The sequence below is a fragment of the Alnus glutinosa genome, chromosome 5 (assembly GCF_958979055.1).
Source record: "Alnus glutinosa chromosome 5, dhAlnGlut1.1, whole genome shotgun sequence".
Taxonomy (NCBI): Eukaryota; Viridiplantae; Streptophyta; class Magnoliopsida; order Fagales; family Betulaceae; genus Alnus; species Alnus glutinosa.
Genome location: NC_084890.1, coordinates 7,011,775 through 7,017,576, shown reverse-complemented (window position 1 = coordinate 7,017,576; position 5,802 = coordinate 7,011,775). Strand labels below are relative to the sequence as shown.

General features: G+C 35.6%; 1 long non-coding RNA gene across 1 annotated transcript; it reads left to right on the top strand.

The window, feature by feature from the left end:
* The first annotated feature begins 3,242 nt into the window (after positions 1-3,242).
* On the top strand, positions 3,243-4,534 carry LOC133867824 (uncharacterized). Its single transcript, XR_009900200.1, has 2 exons — positions 3,243-3,359; positions 4,345-4,534. It is a non-coding gene; the product is annotated as an uncharacterized LOC133867824 (long non-coding RNA).
* The last annotated feature ends 1,268 nt before the right edge of the window (positions 4,535-5,802 follow it).

Here is a 5,802-nt window from a genome sequence, read left to right as displayed (position 1 = left end):
CAATGCGGGACTACCAACATATTATCTTTAACATTTCCCCTCAAACTCAAGGTGGAAACTTGTAAAATCTTGAGTTTGCTTCTTGAACACAGCATTGAAGAAAGTGATGGCGCCAGATTTGGCTCTTGAACATTGGCAACTTTTGGACCAGAACGGGCCAACTATTGGCCTTACATGGAAACCAACTGAAGGCTGAAATGGGCATGGGCTTAAAACAATACCACATACGTCAAATTACAAATAATGTGCCAACTATGAGCTTTACATAGAAGCTAACTGAGGGTTGAAATGGGCATGAGCTTAAAACAATACCATAAATGCCAAATTACAAATAATGAGCCAACTATGGACCAAATATGACAGTCAACAATGGACTGAAATGGGTCTAGGTTTGAAACAATACCACAAAAGCCGAATGTAAGTAATGGGCCAACAAATGGCCAAAACAATGTGGGCAACTTTGGCCTCTTTAATGGCTTTTTTTTTTTTTTTTTTTTTTGGCTCTTTTTTTTATTTTTTTTTTTGAACAAGAATTCTTTTTTTTATAGAATGTGAAAAGACAACTATACTCTCATTTTTACATTAAATGGAGAGGATCCAAATTCACATAGCGGTGGGTGGACAGTTACCGGGACTAAAGAAACCAGGGCAAAGCTTTTTCCGCTAGCTGGAGACAACAATGGAACAAAAAAAAAATTGTTTGAATTAATTACAGGGATATTTTTGTCTTGTTATAAAAAAATTTGTGGTTTTTTTTTTTTTTTTTTTTTTTTTTTTTTTTTTTTTTTTTTTTTTTTTTTTTGTCTTAGAGGGAACATTGTCAACTGAGAGATAGTTTAAGAGGACATTGTTCCACACTACAAAAAAAAGACAGTTTGGTGTCGTTTTTATTAACGTCGGTTATTAGAAACGTCGCTAAATTTAGTACTTTTCGGCATTTAAAACATAAACGACATTATTTTACGGAGCTTTACAAAAGTGCCGTAAAATAACGTCGTTTAGTTTGTAAATGACGCTAATATAACCTTTTTAGCGTCGGTTGATTTTTGAAACGACGAGAAATTTGTACTAAAAATTAATTCATGTCAGTAACCTCAGCCCGCGCGAAAACCCGAGCGCATATTTTAGCTTCTTCTCCCCTTTCTTTTTACACACCCACGCCAAGAAGCTTCTTCTCCCCATTCTTTTCTCCTTTTTCCTCTTCCGGCTGCTCTTTGGTTTCAATCAATTTGGCTAAACCAAGCATAGAGTTTCAAGGAATCAGAAATCCTTTTGCAAAGGTATGAACTTCCTTCTTCTTCTTCTTCTTTTTTTTTTTTTTTTTTTTCTTCAGAATATGGTCCGGCTCTTATTTTCTAGGGTTTGCTTCACATTGGGTATTTCTTCATATATATATATGTTGTTTTGGGTTTTAATGTTTTGGCTGTTTTATTTTTTATTTTATTTTTTCTGTTTGTTTTTGGAAGTTTAGTACGTATCTGTTTGTTTGTCAAGAAGAAGAGCAACAGAGAAAGTCTTGGAACAAAGAAAAAATGAGAGAAGGGGAAAGTTGAGAGAGATGGAGAAGAAGAAATCTAGAGTTTGGGGGAGAGGGAAACTTAGAGAAACCAAGAGAGAGGGAGAGAGACCCAGAGATCGGGGAGGAGAAAAACAGAGAGGGAGAACCGAGAGAGGACCCGAGAGTTCTGTGAGAACTGGAGATCGAGAGACCCAGGAGACCCGTGACCCGTAAGTGCTGAACCCAGACGAAACCCATCAGCCCATGAGCCAGAGAACTGCCGGAGACTCCAGTTCCGCGATTTCCTGCGGTTTGAGATCGGTTTCCGGTAGTCCATTCCATGACCTGTTCAACACGATCTCCGGCAGATTGGGGGTGCGATTTCCGGTTGTTCTGGGGAATTTTCGGTAGGTAATTTCTTATGAGTTCTTGTGTTACGGCCGATTGTGGGTTGATGGATTTTTGGAGCAAACCCGTGTGATTCCCTGCATCCTCTGTTGGGTATGGGTTTTTGGACTAAGTTTGATTATTGTTGGTTTTGATTGTTAATTGATATTGGGTGTTTTCTTGTTGAACCCGTGTAGATTTTATTTGTATGGGTATTCCGGTGGAGTGGTGTGGAAGCTTGTGATGTTTTGCCCCTGCTTTGGTCGGTTAGTTGTTTTGCCCCGCGTGTGGCTGTAATTATGTGACATGGATAATAACCTACAAACAAATGTCACATTTCTGCAGTATCGGAAATAATTCCAATCTGAAAAGAGGGAAAAGAATCTATTTTCAAAGGTAAACCTTTTTAGAGATAAGTATTAGACCAATATAATCCCTTCCCAGAACTTAAACGAGTGTATATCTATGAATCCTTGATGTCTTTATCTTGATTTTGTCAAATGGGCTTACAGTTATAAAAATTTATGTGTTAACATTAAACTTATTAAAGATAACATCCTTGGCAGTTCTTGCTTACCTTTGCATTAAAATGCTTGACATGGTAAGCCTTTCCCTCTCCCTTGGAAATTGACTTTTATCCTTTATTATATTTCTACTTTTTCTTGTTCATTCATTTAACATATGTTTTTTAAACTTTACTTTCTGAGTTTATCATGTTCTACCTGTTAGAGCACTCTCAACACTTCTTACAAACATCATAGATCTTGGATTGTAGAATATTTTTGGTTCTGCAAATGTGATTGATTGTTCATAGTCTTAGCTCATTAGGCATCTGTTAATATGTACTTTGGTAGGTTTTGGACAGTGGTGGTACAATTTTGAATGGTAATGTTTGTGCTTAAGTTCAGTCACCAACATTGAAATTTCAATTAGAAAAAACTCAATCAAATGTTTTTACACAAGGGTCAATACAATGGGCTCTGGACGATGCTTATGCACAAGTCATGGGCGCAGAATGCCCGGGGCGTGTACGCGGAATGGGGCTTGGGCCTACACCGGGCAGATCCAGATCACATACATCTGAGGCGTCTACATCTTCATCCAATGAAACTGAACTTCTGAGCAAGGTTAATGAATTGCAAGCTCAAATGTTGCATATGCAAACAATGCATCAGAATCAGATAAGTGAAATGCGTAGGATGCTCCAAGCTTATATGGATAGAGGTAAGAACTCAATGGGAATGCAAGATCCTGCCACAGGATCCCCACCTGCGAGGCCCAGATCACCAGTTGGTAGTCGACTGGGTATGATTGTCACATTATATACTATCCACACCATACCTATTAAAGGAAAACACTAAATAACGTGAAAGACGATGTTTTATAGGTGCACAAGAGGTGATGGAAGACGATGATGCTAATGTTGGACAACTAGGCGCATAGATGGCAGGAGAATGATCTTTGGCAAGCAAAGGTCATGTATTAATAAACTTTCTATATTTTACACATGTGCTACCACCACTATAATCTACTCCCCATATGCTTGTACATTGAAATTCCATCTTGCATGTTTCTTTGTAAGTGTACCAGTTTTATCAAAGAATACATACTTGACTTCTCCTAAATCTTCATTTATATTCAAGCTCCATGGAAATGTATAGTGAAATAGGTATCATGATCTGGAAAACAATAACTAACATGAGGAATGTGAAATGTAATATATCGATTGCATATATATTTAACACTTTGGTTGAGTTTAACTTGGGATCCATGCCAAAGTGAATTAATAGACTACGATCATTTGTAGTTACATGACCATAATTCCTTTGTTCCAATTTTCAAAATTAAACCAACCCAGTAATTAATAACTAAACAATGTTTAATTAATTGAAGCTTTCTTGAGAATGTTTTAACATTATCAATCCTGTTTTAAGGAGAAGACAATCAGTTTTTAAATTAGAGCTTTAGAATATTCATTTCTAATGAATAAGATGCATACTAATATCTGTTTTCTTTATAACCAATTGCTAGAGTTATGATCCCACCTGAATTCCAATCCAGACTGAACTGGATTTTCTGCAATAATTAATCTTCAGTTCAGTTTCTTTAGCATCATGCAATTTATTAGCCTTTGTGCTCATTTTTGTCAAAGGGAAAATAAGGGGTGCTCGTTTAGGGTACACTTAAATTGTAATCATTTTGTACATGAAATTGAACTAATGTTGTTCTACCATGGTTTGTAAAAATCATGCTATATTGATCCTCTTGGCTCCATTGCATACTGGTCTGCACAAGCATATGGAGGGGCTGACAAATGATGTGGAAAGATCAAATGGTTTTCATCTTTCACTTCTTAATTTACGTGGGGTGTATTGTGCTATTTGTTCATTTATGATAATATGAATTTTACTATGGATAATTGTTGGTGCTGTTCTGAATTCTTTTATTTTCTTATCCAGGTAGATGCTGACATGCAGTGGATTGGACAAAATTTGATGGAAGAAAGAATCATTTTGATATTTATTTTTGATGTTTTGTTCAAGCCTTCAAGGGTGGAGACTATATGTACTCTTAAGTTTTTTGCATCATTTTGACTAGTTGTACTTAGTGTTGGATTATAATTATATGACAATTAAAATATTTATGTTATTGTCTTGATTAAAGTACTTTTCATAATGTATTGCTTTGCTTTTTGAACAATATATCTTTGCTTGTTTGTGGCTGATAAGACACAATTTATATGAAAAGACACAATACAGGTGATCAAACATTTTAAATGAAAATAGCAAATTATGGCCGGTATTTTTAACCAGTTAGCGTCGTTTTTTTCGCGACTCATAACAAGCGCCGCTAGTTAGCGGCGCTTATAAACGCCACTAAACTGGTAGCGGCGTTTACTCTATAAGCGTCGCTAAATGCGCAACGCTTCACCCAAAAGCTTCGCGAATTTATTTTCTCGACTGCACTATCGCGGCATAACACAAACGTCGCGAATTAAATGTCGCGAATTAGTTAGCGACGCTTATAGAGCATTAAACGACGCCAAATTGTCTTTTTTTTGTAGTGCCAATTGAAAGTTGAGAGGTGACATTATCAATTGTATGGTAATTTGAAGGGCATAAGTGAACTTTTTTTAAAAAAATTAACATGCAATACAAACGCGATAATACGTAGGGAAAAGAGGAGTGACGTGGAGGTTATGGGAGTCGACATTTATGGGTGTTTTTTTTTTCACTTTTTTTAGTCACTAGGATGGTTTGGCCACTATTAATAGTTAGTTTAAGGGTAGTCGAGCAACCATAAGGAAAAGAGGAGTGACATAGAGGTTATGGGAGTCGTCATTTATGGTGATCAAACTACTTTTTTGGACCATTAAGTATTCTCAACGGAATAATTAACTTGAATTAGCTGAAATTACTACTTTAAATACTAATTACTAGAGTAAAATATAGTGGAAAGTGGAAAAGCAATGATATGATCGGCCGAAACAACAAAGTATTCTCGACATTATTATCTATCATCAATTATAAACACATAGCTTCCAAAAGAAATTTAACTCGCAATAATTATTACTATCTAAACTATACCATGCAAACCAATCTACAAAAGCTTTTCGCTTAGCATCTTCAGCCTTACAAATCGCTTTGGCCTATCTCCTTGACAACCTATTATACTACAAAACACCATAATATTTTATAGGTGGAAAAGTAATTGTGTAAATCCATTACTTAGTAAGTTAATTATCATGAAACTTGTCATGCAGTGAGCCTTAATTTATAGAATATAATCCTTTGAAAATGGTTTTGTTTTGAAATTAGGATTTGCATAATTTTAGAGACAATTGACTTATTATTTTAATGCATAAATCATGTTGGATATATAAATTTAAAACATTATTCATAATTACTCATAATTCA